The sequence below is a fragment of the Gallus gallus genome, chromosome 13, assembly GCF_016699485.2.
Source record: "Gallus gallus isolate bGalGal1 chromosome 13, bGalGal1.mat.broiler.GRCg7b, whole genome shotgun sequence".
NCBI classification, from domain to species: domain Eukaryota; kingdom Metazoa; phylum Chordata; class Aves; order Galliformes; family Phasianidae; genus Gallus; species Gallus gallus.
The window spans coordinates 11,374,846-11,391,918 of NC_052544.1; the positions used below are offsets into that span (position 1 = coordinate 11,374,846).

Sequence of the window (17,073 nt, forward strand, 5' to 3'; positions counted from 1 at the left end):
GATACTTAAATCCACTTACATTCCCACAAACATTTGGAGAGACTACAAGCAGAATACGGCTGATAGCACTCATCCGCTCTTCATCCAGGGCAAGTGTATTTTTCCTTAGGTTAAGTCATTATTTTCTCTCTTCTTCAAATGCACATTAACACAAAAACTTCCTAAGGAAGACCAGCCGCTCACACAAGCAGCTCATACAAGCATGTTTGCAATCATTGTAAGTGATAATTTCTCACGTCATTTCCATACAAACCCCTTTTAAAGCAAACTAGAAGAAAATATAGCCCTTTGGTGGTAGCCCAGCAGCAGCAGCCTTCTTTGCTCTTGCAGTTTCCATTTACTGAGCTAACGAAGACATTAACAAATTAAACACTAAAGCAATTTTAAATTTGAAGTTAGCATCCTGACTTGAAGCTCCATACATGAAGCCTACATGTTGCTTTTGCTCCTCCCAGATGAAAGCCATCACTGGCAGGAAATAGACTGGACCTGTGTCAGAGAGCTGCCAAGAAGGCCATCTGCATAGGGGAGAGCTGCAGCAGCACTCCACATTTTGCTGCTCTCTACCACCACCCATTTGTTTGTGGTCCCTTTTCAACTGAAAAGGCTCTGCCATTTTTCACAAGACCCAAGAGTAAGCAGTGCAAGAAAAAGATCTTTCAAATCAAAGAGTGGTTGAATAGATGCTACTGCAAACACTTCTATCCCCACATCACTACTGGCCACTGTTACAGCTCGCGAGACAAAGCACAACTCAGGATTTCAAAGGAAGCTGATACCCATCCAGAGAGTTCTCACGGGTGACGTTACTTAATCTGCAGTTCTATCTTCTGGGGAGGAAAGGAAGCTTCAAATATAAACCATTTTCATAAACACAGGACTTAAAAGCCCAAGATACAAAGTTCTGGGTAAGAGCCAGAAGCGAGGAGCTTCTGCCTCGCCATCACAGCCAGCCCCCACGCCCCGCCAAAGCTTGGGAATAGTTCTTTTGAGGCAACAGCAGCTGGAGACTTAGAACACAGATCTTGGTGAATGTGCTGTGAGAAAAGCAGTGCAGCTCGGTGGCACCAAGCAGCAGCTCTGCCCTTTCTGTATCAGCCTCTATGGCTCCATTACAGCAGCAGAAACACATTACCTCTTCCAGAACACATTCCCACCACACACCCAACACATACAAGAAGCATCTGATCAGTTATCCCCCACCGTTGCCCTTCTCTCATTGTCTTACAGCTCTGACTGCTGAAAGCCAATGCCAACAGGGAGCTCCTGCTGCTGCAGATACACCGTGCACAAAGTCAGCATGCAAGGTTGGGTTCCAGGGGAAGAGACACAGAAAGATTCACACACGTTTCATCCTGCAAGGATCAGCAGAGCAGCAGACAAACTGCATGAAATGGTTTTGTAAAGAAAATGGGGAAGAAATGAGGCTTCTTGCTGTTTTCTAGCAAGAAAAGGAAGGAAGGAGGATTCTGTTCTACTCGTTTAGGAAAGCTGCGTGCCTGGTCTCAAAACAAGGCCTTGACAAGTCTACAAATAATAATTTAAAGCTTTATGAGCAAAATCTGCATTCCACTGGCAGAGCCAAAAGCTTGCCTAGAGATTTCACCTGATGCTCTAATTGCGCTGGTTCTTCAAAACTGGCCTGTAGAAACAAGAGCAATGACTGACAGATGCAATAAAAGTTTCTGACTAGCTTTTGGGGGAACAAGCCACTGATTTGTATTTGGATGCTATTTGGAACTGTTCTAGAATAAACAGCCCTTTGCTGAGCTGCCAGCACACCAGCCTGAAAGCTCGATGAGGTGACTTCAGACAGAAACAAAAACTCTGTGTTTCTACCTATCACATCTTGAATTGATAATCCCACTCTTCTGATACAGAGGAACCCGGTGACAGAGAACAAGGATGAATTCACAAGAGCAAAGGCCCACAGCTGTCATTTGCTTCCAAACCCTTCTTCTCATTTATTAACTTCAAAGGAGAGCAGAGTCCAATGCCACACATAGGAGCACACCAGCCAGGCTGTGGTCACGCAGCACAAGCCTGGAGACTTGCAGTACTCAACGACTTTCTCTTAGACCAGTGATGTCTCATCTATTCGTGTGCACTAGCCAGGATAAGAGGGTTTAAGGGTTCCTTAATCAAGGAAATGTGAAGATGATTCATTCCAGAGACCACAAACACAGAATGGCTTAGGATGGAGGGGACCTTAAAGACCATGTAGTTCCAAACCCCACCATAGGCTGGTTGCCAGCCAGCATCAGGCCACGCAGGGCTCCATCCCACCTGGCCTTGAACAGCTCCAGGGATGGGGCATCCACAGCTTCCTTGGGCAACCTGCAACAGGCCGTTTTTCTCAGAGGAAAGGAGACCGTAAGACTGGACAAAAGCACTGCCTGCATCAGTCTGTCCAGAAGTCCCCACCAATGCTCATGCCTCACAGAACCAGGCACCAACCTTTAAAGCTCACAGAACACCCTTCTGCTCAGCACTGCTCTGAAACCGAGCCATCGATTGCGAGGTCCCGCTGCTTTATCCAGGATCACAAAAGCTTTAGTCATGAAATAAAATGTTATCTATGAACCAACATAAATAGCCTTTCATCTGTGGCAAGAAAGCAGGCAGAGGGCAATTCTTGTCTTTATTCACACATCCCAGTTTGACTACCGTGATTTCAACCACTTTACCTTTCCGGCTTTTCTCTGCAATGCATACCATATCATTACCCCCTGAGAGGCCACTTTACACTTTGCTCTCTTGCCTCCCTGATCCTGCTTTGTTGTATGAAGTTATATGAAAAATAATACATAAGTGGCTGCACATCCTGCTGTGAAGTTGCTTAAAACATCACTCAGGGTTTTTCTGGAAAAATTTCATGCCACTAAAACAACAAAAAATAGCCAGTCATCTCAAACTTGACAGATTTTTCCTGCATGAAAACCATAAATTAAGTAAAAAATATTTATTTATTCAAATGCATGGGTTTGCCTACCACCCAAACACTTCTGACAGCTGCAGAGATGACAGCAACCTGCTCCGCATCACCCTCATGGTTGTCTTGTTATTCCAGGAACCCCAAAGGTACCTCCTGAAAAATCAAATCGCTCTGTCCTAATTAAGGGCTTCTGAAGACCAACTTCAATTGGGATATGCCCTTCCCACACATTACACACTAATTCAGAAAGCAGGAAGCTCTTCTCTCCCCTCCACATGAGAGGCTGCAGACTTAAAAACAGCAGGTTTAAAACCCAAACGGAAAACTCCGCTGGTTAATAATGAAACACAGCAGTAGCGTTCGAGATGTCAGTGTTCCTAAAGTAATAAATAAAAACCTGACTGTGGCAGGACAGGTTGTGAGAAGCCTGCTCGCAGCCAGCCTCACACAGAACACGGCTCTGCCCTCTTGATACAGAAGTGGAGATGACAAAAAAAAGACTTCTTCCTTGCACAGCTGCTGTTACAGGAAGGGGTATAACTTCATTAAAGGCATCCAATTGCCTTCCCAGGGCTGACCCTGTCTTCTCGCCCAGCAATGAAAACCAGACAGCTGGTTAGCAATCAGGTCAAACACCTCCAGGACCAAGCTCACCCAAGTTGCTATAGTAATATCAATTGGCCTTATTTCGGTTTTCTGCAGGAAACTCTCAGTGCTTGAAAATACTGCACAGCCAAAGTCATCCAAATTATGTGAGTGCCACCGTTGGACAAGCAGAACTGTACAGAGGGGAGATGAGCCCTATAGAGCTTATTACTCTCACATGGATTGGATCATTTATTATAGATGTAAGATAGTCCAACTGCTGCTAGCTAAGGCAGCACCTACCAGCAGCTGATAGATAAGTACAAGGACCATTAACACTTATTTCCAAATGCAGTCAGTCTTACCATTTGCCATGAAAATGTAGTTTCAGCATATATGTTTCTATGAAAACACAATGAGGCCACCTGTAATGGTCTAAGGATTACACCTATCCGCAGCTGAGCCTGTAAGTCACTGACACAACTTTTGCACAGCACACATCCAGTGACTCAAGGCGAATAAGTAGAAATAATTTCTGCCTATGTGCTACCAAAACCCCAAAGCAGGGACTTTCTGGCAGCATGCATTATTCAGGCAGGAAAAAGGCCTGTTCCCCAGAAATGACAGAAGTGCACGTTTTCCTAGGAAATGCACCAACTCTCAATTTTCACCCACTTGTCACTAAGTGTCACAATGAAGACACTGGTTCATCTCATAAGGACAATTCAGTTAGTTAACCCTCTACGCGAGTGAATAATAAAGCACATATAACAAGCGCTGTATTTGAATTAAAGGTAATCTATTAGAAACAATTTGCTGAAATCCTGCTGATTTACACCAACAGATTTTGTGGCTTGGTGATCTACTCCTTTGCTTTCAAGCTCTCAACATGAGACGCGAATACATGCTTTGCCTGCACTGAACAGTGCGTATACATGTAAGAAATTCCCTCTTTCCTGCAGCTAACATCCACAACATTAATTCTTTATGTGATTAGAAGGCAAAAAAATCCTGCAACCCGGACCGTACAAAAAGGGGAATGCTCAGTGAAAACTGAACACAACTTGAGCTTTGTACGCTGTGCTGATATCACTTTTTCTATAATACTGTACTCCAACTTCTCATCCACATTTCAAGTAGGACACCAAACAGTAGTGAGTCCAAAGACTAAAAGCAGACATCTTACACTGCCAGAGCTGCCTGGATTTGCAATTCGAAGGCTACAGGATGATTCAATCTCCAGCTATATTTACATACAAACGGACACTAGCTTTTTCTGCCAAGCTGACAAAATACGAACCAGCGTTTGGGAAGTTAAATGACATAAACTCAACGTTCCACTACAATGCAAACTTCTTAACTTGGCAAGCTATGAAAAAGGGAGTTATTAGAGCACATAATAAACTCTCCCTCATTTCAGACCTTCAGAACCAGATCAGACAATACTACCTGCCTACATCTGATCCCATCCCTGTACCACATCCAAAGCCTGTGCACACGGCCAGCAGGTCGGTGGGCTCTGCTGGTACCTGGCAGACAGACAGCCTGGAGGCCAGGCTCGTCATTAACCATCTATGCACCTAGATTAAAAAAATATATAACTTGTCTAAATTCATTCAGTGCTAAGTTAGTAACTTGTACGCTCTCAGATTTGCTGCAGAGAGCATCTGTTATTATCTGGACATGTTTTGCTCAGTTAATTTCCTGCTTTTCCTATGCAAGGAGTTTGGGTGGCACCTCGATCTCTGAACTTTCCTGCCCCTGGCAGGCCACATAAGCTCCCATTAAGAACTCCAATGCAGAAAGTATCTACCTCTGCTGTGAACCAAAATGCACTTTATTCAACTCAGTAGAGTGTTTCATTCAAAGACAGGAGCAAGAGCGCACTATAACAGGAACCAAGCCTTGATGGGCTTGATTCCTATGGAAGAAACATGTAAGCTGTGAGCCATCCCACAACCTATCTTCAGCTTGTAAGAACAAACAATATAAAATGCAAAAACAAGACAAAAGGTGATGGCTTTCAGTTGCACCAGAAGAGGTTCAGGCTGGATATTAAGAGAAATTTGTTCTTAGAAAGAGCAATAATGCAATGGCACAGCTGCCCAGGGAGGCGGTGGGGTCACCGTCCCTGGAGGTGCTCCAGAACCATGAAGATATGGTACTGAGGGATGTGGGCAGTGGGTACGGTAGGACTGGGTTAGAGTTAGACTTGGGGATCTTAGTGGTCTTTTCCCTCCTTGATGATACTCTGATTCTCAAGGAAGCATTAAAAAAAAAAATTAGTAATAAACCATGCTGACAAATGGTGGAACTACTCTATGGAAAAAGTTCTATTAGGTACACTCTGGTTCATGTCTTGAATGCTGAAGGCTTATAGAAGAAACCTGCTTCTACACACACTGCACAGAAGGCTGGAAGGGCTTTGGATTCATTTAGTTTTATGCCAACTGTTGCGGAAATTTCTAGCAGCATATTAGCAGCTCCAGGGAAAGTTATTTTGACACATTTGTACATATGGCATATAACAGAGAAAAATGCTTCAGGAATGACTTCTGCACACAGAAATAAGCACAACACCAAATTCCTAGGAACTGTTCCTTTGCCTTTATAGGACAAGGAAATCACTGTCATTGAGAGCTATTTCCAACACAGCTGGGCTGCCTTGAGTATAGCAGCTTTCAACCTCCTTTGAATTACCTTGTTACACTAATTGGCATTAACACCACAAGCTGCCAAAATAAAGGCATGCTGAGACAAGCCAAAGGTGCAGTCTAGATGTGTCTCTTTCAATGTTCACCAAGCAATTGTGAGTGCTTCAAGCTGACATGGCTGCTGTGTAGCTGTATTGATCCCGCATCGCCTGTGTCAGGAGGGAGGCGTCAGGGTGACATCCTCATCTGGACTGAGTTACAGGATACCAGTACCATGCAACAGAGGCTGTGGAGCTGTACTGCAAGTAGGATCTCATGCATTTCCCTGTTACAATGCAGAAATAACAATAATTCCAAAAGTAAGACACAAAATGTCATTTCAAGGTCCCTCCTTGGCCTTGATGGAGAATGCTTCCAGGTATTCTAGCTGAAGGATATTTATTATTGAGAGATATGGCTCAAAAAGAGCATCAGTGCTCACTTTTGAAACTCTACCTTTTTAATTACCATTTCCAGGCACCCTCTATCACTTATTTTATGTACAATCAATGCTGACCTCATAAAAGGAAAGCACTGTCACCGTTTGTAATGCAGAAAGTTTTCTTTTTAAGAAGAAAACAATTACTGATCATCTAACTACCTCTGTGTGCAGAGCTACCTATCACAGGAATGATTATCCCAAAAAAGCACAAATGCCACATAATTCCACCTCCAATATGTTTAGTGGGAGAATCTATTTAGCGGGAGAATCTATTTAGGTACTTATTAATGACTACTTTATTTTTTAAAAACAAACTTCTCAAAGCACTGTTCCCCATAAAGCAGCCATGGAGAAGAGTAAAACATGAAACAGCTAAATTTGATCAACATGGTTTGACAATGCTTCCTCCTAAATCATTCTTAATATGCTGAGATCTGAATACATGTTGACACTTCGAGATACAGTTGCGTGAGAGTTGTCACATACAAAAGAAAACCGCTTGTATACATACACTTAGAATATGTATTCCTTTAATGTGTCCAAGCAGATCATGCCACAAACAGCTCCTCATTTCCAGACTTGGAGTTTGGGTGTTTCTTTTTGTTTGGTCAGGAGCAGGGGTCAACTTCTAACCTTCTCAAAGACATCACCAAGTGTTAGATGAATAAAATTACTGGCTTCAAACAGACAAGGAAACATTTCCCCCATTAACACACACAAATTAGAGGCATTAAAAAGTCCCAGGACAAATAACATCATTTAAAGAAAAGATGTGCCAGGATACCCCCATGTTCTCCACTATTAGTCCTTAAGGAACAAGATGTTAAAGAAAAGCCATGAACTCGTGCCAGCAATCATTAACATGGGTGCATAGGTGGGCAGTTAGGTAAAGTGATGTATCAGGTACACAGAGCTCAACCAACCTCCTGCTGAAGTCAACAGCATTTACATTCACTGCTCAGAAAGGATAGTAGCTCATGTGTGTATATTTGGGGTTAGAGACAAGAATATAGAAACAGTAAGCTTCAGAGATGTGCATACATATGATTAGATAAAGTTACCCCACTAGGTTGTTTAGGTACTTTGAAGAGCAGTTGAGCTTACTGTTTCTATATTCTCTGCTGAAGATTACCCATCTTTTCTTTACTTGCAAGCCAGAGAATTTGCACAAATGTTGGTAGATGAACTTAGAAACGGGAAGACACATGCATCCTATGGAACACTAAATTGAGCATAAATACTTCACAGAAACCTTGCCTGGAAAAAATATCAGGTCACAAAAGTCTCCTTGAAAACAAACAAACTACAGTTTAGAATAAGCTGACAGGCAATTTAGAGGCTATAAATGTGAGGGAGAGAGATTGGATCCTTGCAATTATCTCAGTCAAACAAAAGGCTTTCCTCAGGTTGGTGAATCTTCAGGAATCCAAGTTACTTCCCACCTTCACAACAGAAGCTGTAAACATTGAGCTTTGTCTTAACAAAGGCTTCCACAGAGTGGCCAGTTTCTTATTTCCCTGGCATCCTCTCAGCACCTCCTATCCCCACACATCATTATGCTCCTCTCCTCCACCATGTGCCAAGCACAGCCAAATATAGCTTAGGGACTCCAGGAAGAAGAATGAATAAACCCCAAATCTGCCGTACAACAGGGAATGAAAGCTCTATAAACCTGAGTGATGGAAGGGAATGGGGACAAACCAAAAGGAAAACTGGAGGAATTATGCCTCCTGAAGTTAATTACAGAGACTGATATCCCCAACTCTAAGCACCCAGCTGAACGGCTTAAATTTAGGAAGTTCTGATCGCACATCGCCAAATGCAGGCAAAAATCATTTTACTTCTGCTGAAGTAATTCAGTATGGCGCCTCAAGGTTTTATTAAGCTCATTTCTCTGCTGCTCTCACAGAAAGGCTTTCATAAAAATGCAGGTCAGAACTAAAGCCACGAAGTTAGCAGGAAAGTTCTGTACTACTTCCAAGCTGCAGGTCCTCACGAGTAAAACCAGTTCTTGCACCAGGTCAGTCAATGCAACACAACAGGAAGAAACCAACACCATCAATCTGAAGAAGGATTTGCATGTGAACGTAGATGATCACAGATGGCACTGGACATTAAGGCTGAAGAAAAGCTGCATGCAAAACTTGTTGATACGAATGCTGAGAAGATGTAGTACCTGCAACCAAGAGCTTCCAAATTTGTTTCACCTATTTAAATGTTCTCCTGGGGGGCAAGGCACTCCTTCCAGAACACTGTGGGTCATAAGCCTCCATATGGGTCAATACCTCAAAGGACCACTTTAAGAACAGGACAGTAGTATCCTATTGAGTTTATACTGTCATTTATTCAAGCAATACTTTTAAGAGATCTTCCATTCTCTACAAACATCAGGAACTCTGTCATCTTGTTATCCACCAAATCTTAACTCTCCACAACTGTCAGAACTTGAAGGTCATAAAGTCCCGCACAGCAAAAAAAAAAGGTGCAAATTTCCTCCTTTGAAGCAAGTTTAACAACAAAGGAAGAGACAACAAAGGTGTCTTAGGCTTCCTGATAAGCAGGTAGTACCACTGCTCTTTCACGTAAATCCCTAGAATCCTCATTATTTAATAAACCCATTAAAGTCTATTGATTTCTAGTAACTATGAAAGGTCAAGTCAAAACAAAGCAAGAACGTTTTGTAATGCATAGGACCATAAAGGTGAAAAAGTCTTAGTGAGAGTAAGAAATTTCTGTGCAGGTTGAGGAGAAAACACAGCCCATCAAGCCCATCTCTGGGTTGGATGGATGTAAGCAGTGAGTAACTCCATTGGGCCCAAAGTACTTCAAACTTAGACTCTCTGTGGCCCTATCCTAAATGTATCCTTGCATACTCATGAGAAAATTCTAATTCCAAAACTTCAGAAATTATTAGAGTTTACTTAAAGGCCAGAAGCAGCTCCTCTTATTTTTTAGTACAACCTCCCGTTCAATACAGACTAAAAGGAAGCATGAAATAACTGCCTCACAGTGGAGGGGAGGAATGAGAACCAAGACTCTTTCACACACTTGAGCACACCAAGTGAAAAAGACACGACAAGTAACAGCAAACATATCTTTCACTTTAAACATTATGACTTCAATTCTTTCACACAAGGTAATTCTCAATAGTCACATTTTCTTCCCCAAAATTTCTCATCCCATTGCATTCAAGATTATCCAAAATGAAATATAATGCTGTGATTAGAGGCATGCTTAATTACCGTTCAGCAATAAAAGTTTATGAACCAACATTTTATTCTAGCCCATGCATTGTCTTATTTTTATATATTCATAAATATGCAAAGCCATTAAGATGATTATTAATTGCAGCAGAATACAATTAGAAGGCTTTCAGCAAATGCAGTCATTGACACTGTAGTATCTATTCACTGTTTCGCCAGTGTCTGCCTTCAATTATTTAGCTTTTGGAAGGTCTCTGTTATCATGATATAATGAATGCTCCACATAAATAGTTTTGCTGCCTAAATGATCTATTACTAAGTTAAGTCTGTAAGTGTATAGTTTTAAAGAACCTTCACAAAACTGGTTACTCGTACAGCCTCACTCTTGTTTATGCTACTGTTGAGTTCATAATCAACATTTTTCTGGGGCTCAAAGTTATCACCTTCCCCTCCCTCGCACCATTTCTCTAATGCTTTCATAGAGTTTCTACAACACCAATAGCTAACTCCCAAATAACCTATTCCAAAAGATTCCCCTCCAGCACCGTCCCCCAGCACAGGCTCTCCATGAAAATGGTTGATGTTGTTGGGCCTGCACTAGGGAAAATACATTTATAACGTTACGGATGCTGCACAGAGAATTCAGCAATCTGGAATTAGAGGTCTGCCTTTTCAGGAGGTGATACTTGAGCAGAAAACTCCTTCCAAAGGACAGCAGCCCAACCTTGTTGATGCTTACTGCACCAACCTCACAAGCCATCTCTTACAAGATAGGTTAAGCACCTCGCTTTGGTAGGTGGTGGCAGACTTCGTAACAATGTCCTGATCATTATATGTCTTGTAATGACATGAACTCAGTGCCTTTTCACCTAAGTGGTAGGTTTTTACCTTCAAAACAACTGCTTGCTTTAGATTCCATGCCCTTGAAACACTTCAGTCTAACCTAGCCTTGCTCCCATCATGCTCCTCCGTATCACACACTACTGCAGCTATCAGCACCCACTTTACCGTTCAATGCCTGCAACAAGAATTGCAATACTCATTTAGAAGCATTTTGTTCAATTCTATTTTCTCTTTGTTCAATATGCTAACATAGAGTTAATGCAAGCTGATGAAGAACACAAGGCTCCCTCCAAACAGTGGCTCTCTGGGAAGAATTTGTCATGGCACAACAGAGTGAAGAAGTAGGCAGCAGCATCCTCCCAAAGGCAGCATGCACCAATCCTGCATTACACCAGCATGCCTTCCTAACCCCAGTCCACTTATAAAGAAAAGCACTTCTAAACACAGGAGAAATGCCAGTCATGAAACCTAGAATAGCCCCTAAACCCTGGCACAAGGTTTCATGATTCCTCAGCACACAGAAGGTGACTGCTGCCAGGAGGCAAACATAAGAAACACAGTTTGCAACCGTGCATCAAAGCAGCAGTGCTCACACCACCAGTGTGTGCTGCTCAGCCACAGCTGCACTCCTAGAAATCTCCTCAAGGGTCTGCTGGAATTTGGCATGGGTTTAGGAGTCTATTTTGATAACAGTAAAGCAAACTGAAGGCACATCTGGGCAGTAGTGAGCACCAGACTTCAAAGCTTTTCCTTAGGGACAGTTCTGCTCCCTCCATGTGCTGCAGTTGAGGGCTCATGGGAATACTCAGTAGTGCGGTCAGTCACTCTGGTCTGAGAAGCAGTTATGCTTTTCCCTGGTGCTCAAAGATATCAGACAGATGCTGCTATCATATGATCCACTATCTCATCTGAGGCCATGCTTTAAATTTTGCAACACATGAAGATATCAGAAAACCACTGCATCCTACAGTTACCAGGTTGATTTTACTTATTAATGCTCCCTGCATTATTCAAGAGATTAACAAAGGAAAAAAGAGAAATTAATAGTCCTATCTACTTTCCCTAAAGGATTACTTACTCATCTGTCTCTTATTTAGGGCAAAAACCAGAAATGAGGAGAAAAATGTTCATCATCATCAACACGTGTCCAAGCTTCCAAGCTAAAGGCACAGAGAAGGTAAAAACAACCCTCACCCCTATGCAACAAGAGCACAGCTAGTGATGAACCAAGTCCTGGGCAGGCCGGTAAAAGTCTACAAAGGTTCATTTGGTACCACTGCTGGTCTGGGCTCACGTGAGCTGTGGTAACTGCTTCAGTGCCTGCCCTGTATACCTTTGCCCTCAGCTGCAAACACATAGAGCAGTGGGGGTAAAACAAATAGAAATAACTTAACACAAACCTGAAAGCTATTCTGGGAAGGAAGGGAAAAAAAAAAAACTGAGAAGACAAATCCTGCGTGCCAGCCAGACTGCATAACCTATTTCCAGAAGGTATTTAGTGCTGTGGAAAAGGAGGGAGTGCAGATGATGGAGAGGCACCGATGCTCCACTCCCATCTGTGCGAGGCCGGGAGAAGCACCGAAGCCGACACCAGCACCGCACGCTCACCGCTTGACTCTGGTCTCCTTACCCACTGATTTACAGCAGGCGCACAGCAAGGGTGCAGCATCCGTCACATCGCCGCACATCCATCACACCGCCGCACATCCATCACCTTCTCACCTCACGACGTGAGGACAGCCCTGTGCGGCGCCGCCCGGACTCTGACTACTGCTGCACGACTTGCTGCCCACCGGCACGCGGCTCGCATCCACCAGCACTCAGATCCCATTTGTTTCCAGCCATTACCATAGTAGGCTGGATTGGAGCCAGCCAAAACGCTGGAGATGAATAGAAGGAGCGATTAGCTAACAGGAGGCAGGCGTGCTGGCGGACACCGCTCTGACTGCAAGAGTTATTTTTTGCTGCTAAGACCGAGATACCAAATTTACATCCCAATTTTATTTATAGCTTCCGGATTCATCCTGCAGTTAGCTACAAAACTGACAAGCACATTTTAATGACAGTCAACATTAAAATAAAAATTAAGCTTGGCATCGAACTTCTAACTACTTTGGGAAATAAGGGTCTATTTGACTTGGAGGCTAATATTTCTACAATCTTTCACGTTGGCGTATCAAAATTTAACACATTAAGAAAGAATTAAGGGACAAACAGTGTGTTTTAATTAAATCCTAGTTATATAATTTTTGCTGAATCAATCTGGAGGAATCAGAAGGATTAAAGCTGAAATTCATTAGTGAGATGGCAAGTGAATATGAACATGATTTCTGCTATTTTTGCTGATTAAACTTTAAAAAAATCTGCAAGATTAAAACTAAACCCCATTTATAGGATGGCAGTGAATGCAAATTTATTTATTTCAGATCACGGGGCTTTAACACAGAAAAAATCTATGAGAAATTACATTAAGTTTGCTTTTCACATTCATCAGGTTATTCCATAAAGATGCCAATAAAATGAGATCTGTCCTGATACTCCAGGAGACAAACATAATATCTCCCAGATTACAGAAGCTGCATACTGGTCAAAACCCAGAATAAAACCTATACTGCAAAGCAACAAAGCATTATTAAATTAGACCCAACTGTGGAACAAGAGGCTGTGCGCCGCACACTTCTACATCTTGGCAGGGCTGGATGCTTCTGGGAAATTAGCCAGCTTGATTACCGTTATAAGAAATCTTTCCTTTGGCTCTCCAACCCGCTGATGTCAGTCCCTTCCAATTCTGAGAGAACTCTCATCAGGTTACCAATAAAAGCACAAGTTGAAGGATTACAGTGAAGTAAAAGTACAGTAAGGGAGAAAAACAAAGCTCCAGTTGTTATAGTCAGACTCCAAAGTAATGTCGTCATGGGGTAATCAAGCGTCTCAGAAGATAAGGACTAAAACAGGGTTGGTACCTTTCTTCAGGATCATCAACACAGGATGGAAAGTGACCACGGAGGCATCAAGCTCAGCTTCTCCTTCTGCCACCAACCATAGCCATACCCCCAAAAATTCCACACTTCTGCTTCCCGCCTGCCTTGATGCAGAGCACAGCTGCAGGGAGCCTCAAAACCAAGCACTGCTGATCTCTAAAGAATCTTACACTAAACAGCTAAGATAAGGAGCATCATTCTGACCTCTCTTGGCAAAGAAAAGCAGCTTCGTCAGGTCCCAGACCTGCAGCCAGATGCCCAGCAGTGGAGCCCAAAGACCACAGCAGAGCCGAAGTGATGTTTCCAGCACACAGGGACAGCTCTGCTGAATGCTGGCTGTACAGACCGCCCACACTGAGCTCATATTCCACACTTCATAACGTGCCCAATACCTCCTTCACTCCCTGCCCTCCAGCCCCAGATGGGGGATTTTATTTTTCTGTGATTCTAACAGCACTGAATTACACACAGGTTCTGGCTAGCAGCCTCAACTGACCTTTTTAAGGGCCCAAAATAGATTTAAGCTCAACGTCCCTGGCACAGGAAGGCTGGCATGCTCCTTTCACGCAGCCAAGCAGGGTTCAGTCCCAGCACCACTCCCCCACAGACCAGATAGGATGATAAGGGCAAGTCTCTTAAAACGTGGCTCTGACTTTGAAATTCAGACAAGGCTTCCGGACATATGGTATTTGACAGCCCTGTAACACAGCAGCTCCGGTCACCGCTTGAAAAATTAATCAAAGTTTCCATAAAGGCTCTTCCAATTCTGCCTTAATAACTTTGCTGAAGGGGTCCATGGGTGCCAGCAACCAGACCCCTTACAGCACACACATGGATTTAAGCAGACATGGCAGCTCCTCCTGCAGCCTGAAGCTACCAAAATGAGTTTCCCCTTCCAATTTTTTTTTTTGTTAAGTGCATAATTCAGTACAGCACATCAAAGTTAGCCACACAGTGAGCCATACTCCCTGTACAGATAAATGCTTACCTAGGGCAATTAGTTACAAAAAGGCCAAGACCTCAGATAAACACCACAATGGGGCTGGTCAACATTTTAAAAAGTCAGGAGGAGGGAGGTTTGGTAATTGCATGATTGAACTATTATTACCCAAGTTAAATTTATACATCCTTCAAATACATTGCCCCTTGAACTGGAGACATGTCATGACACAAACTGTCACGTACAGCCCTAGGGTAGAGGACAGAGCCCAGAGATTGCTGGGACAGTTGTGGCAGCATGCACAGACTGCAGCCACCACAGTAGGAGCTGCTCCCAGTGCCCTCCTCCCCACAGCTCTGACTGCAGCAATGACACCCAGACGCATGGAGAATTAACACAGCTATTTCACAGTGCAAGGCATCCCCGAGCTGAACCAGAACGCTCTGCAATCAAGTCAGATGTTTGTTTAGCTCATCCTGGCCTGATGCTTTGCTTTTATTGGGCAATCTTCCACTTTACTCACCCAAATTAAGAGCTGGGGAAGCCCTGAAGCTAACTTACAAGGAAACCACTTAAAAACCACCACACACCACTACCAGAACAAATTTAATTCTATTTTGAGAAGAGATGAAAAGGTGTAAATATAACCGGGGCTCACCGCTTCGTGCCAGCCTGCTAAACACCCAACTGCGTCAGGAAAAAGGGATGGTACCCACATATGGGGTACATACAGCAGATGAACAGAAACCTGGAGGACCACCCTCTCTTGGCATTCATGTGCTGTGTTGCTTAATCACCTTTATATCATCACATTCCCTCCTTTTAGAGGGCAACCTGTGGTTCTTTCATACCTTACAGCAATGCCATGTGCAGACTGATCTTTTGCATGCCTACGTGAACACAAGAACACCCACCAGCTCCCACCCCATCACCTCCTAACTTCAGCTGTTACCAAGTACCAAAACTTATCAGCAATCCCTTCAACTCAAATGCAAAATCGTCCTTTATAACTCACCTGAGCAAATGCTGAACTTTTAATAGTCTCCCCATTCAATGGAATTCACTGTGTGTAAGTGCAGGATCTTACATTTCAGAGCTTTCTTAAGCCCTGCATTAAATGTGACCACAGGTGCTTGTAAGGGCTTTACACTCACTGTCCTCCCAGAGACATCAGCTCCCCAGGACAGCTCTGGAGAGCTAAGTGGAAGTTGGAACATTTCTGTTGGGTTTCTGGTTTTTGTTTTGGGGGCTGTTTTTGCTTGGGGTCTGGTGTTGTGGATTCTGTTGTTGTTTTGGGTGGGGTTTTTTTTGTTTTGTTTTGTTTTTTGCATGTGGGTGTTTTTCTTTCTATTTTTATTTTTTTAAAGTTCTACTGTGCCTTACATTCACAAGTCTCTCCTTCACAAGACTTTGGTTTACTTCATAGCAGCAGAGGTTGGCCCTAAATAAGCAAGCAAATATGCACATCTGGTATCTCATGTGTTTCCCATGATAATTAAGGTTATTACAGCAGTCATTAGTCAAGGCTCAAGGCAACACCAGCCCACGTCCTGCACAAACAAGCAAAATTGCCTTTATTCCAGACAACTCCTCATCTCACCACCTGCTGCTGTCCTGATTTATCTTCCTTAGATGAGTTAAAAAGCATTCCCAATGCTGTATCTGTTGCAGCACTGGGTACGACTTTGGCACTTAGCAGCTCCTCCAACTTATTTTCTTTAATTGGAAGTTTGAAATCCACAAAATAGATGAGAGTCTTGAGTGAGTTCTGCTTTGAGAAAGTTTGGAGGTGAGCAGGACCCACTTAAAGAACAGAGAGAAGAGGCCTAGAGGGGACAGCTGGAAAAATAAAAAGTCAAGATTGAGGCTGTGAGAAAGGAGCAGCATGTGAAAGATGTAATTGAAGCCAGTCTCTCAGAATAAGTAAAAACCCATCCAGCAGAAAAAAAGACAGCATAAGGGTAAAAACGAAGTGTGATAGTGCTGTCTCTTTTGGGGCTCTGAGGGATAAGTAATGAAAAGTGCTGGATTAGAGATCATAGAAAACAGGGCTGGAATGGACCTCGCGGGGTCATCGAGTCCATCTCTGTGCCCCAAGGCAGGAGCTGCTCCGCAGATATCACTCATGACAGATGTTTTTCTATCCCGTTCTTTAAGAACCACAACGATGGAGATGCTGCAACCCCCACAAGAAATCTAATGCAGTATATCATCTTAGAAAGTTTTTGTTACTGAAGCAAATCTCACTTGCTGCAGTTTAAACCTGTTATTTCTGGCTTCATCCCCCATGGACCAGGAGAGTCCCTGCACAGCAGCACATTGCCAGGAGAAAAACACAGCCATGTCCTCACCAACCCGGCTTCAGCAATGCCATAATTTTTGTCAATGCTGCTCCCGTTTCTCTATTTCCTTTGTAATGCTGAGTTTTTAAAAACAGACATCGAAGGTAGA

General features: G+C 43.2%; 1 protein-coding gene across 12 annotated transcripts in view; it reads right to left on the reverse strand.

The window, feature by feature from the left end:
• The window catches only part of SGCD (sarcoglycan delta), a 358,597-nt gene that overhangs the window by 298,846 nt on the left and 42,678 nt on the right, over positions 1-17,073 (reverse strand). The window contains exon 1 of one of the 12 annotated variants that reach the window (XM_046900441.1): positions 13,887-14,038. The exons of the other annotated variants lie outside the window; for them this stretch is intronic. The gene's annotated coding sequence lies outside the window, so the exon portion shown is untranslated. Of the gene's footprint in view, positions 1-13,886; positions 14,039-17,073 lie in introns of those variants that run through there. 12 annotated transcript variants of the gene reach the window in all.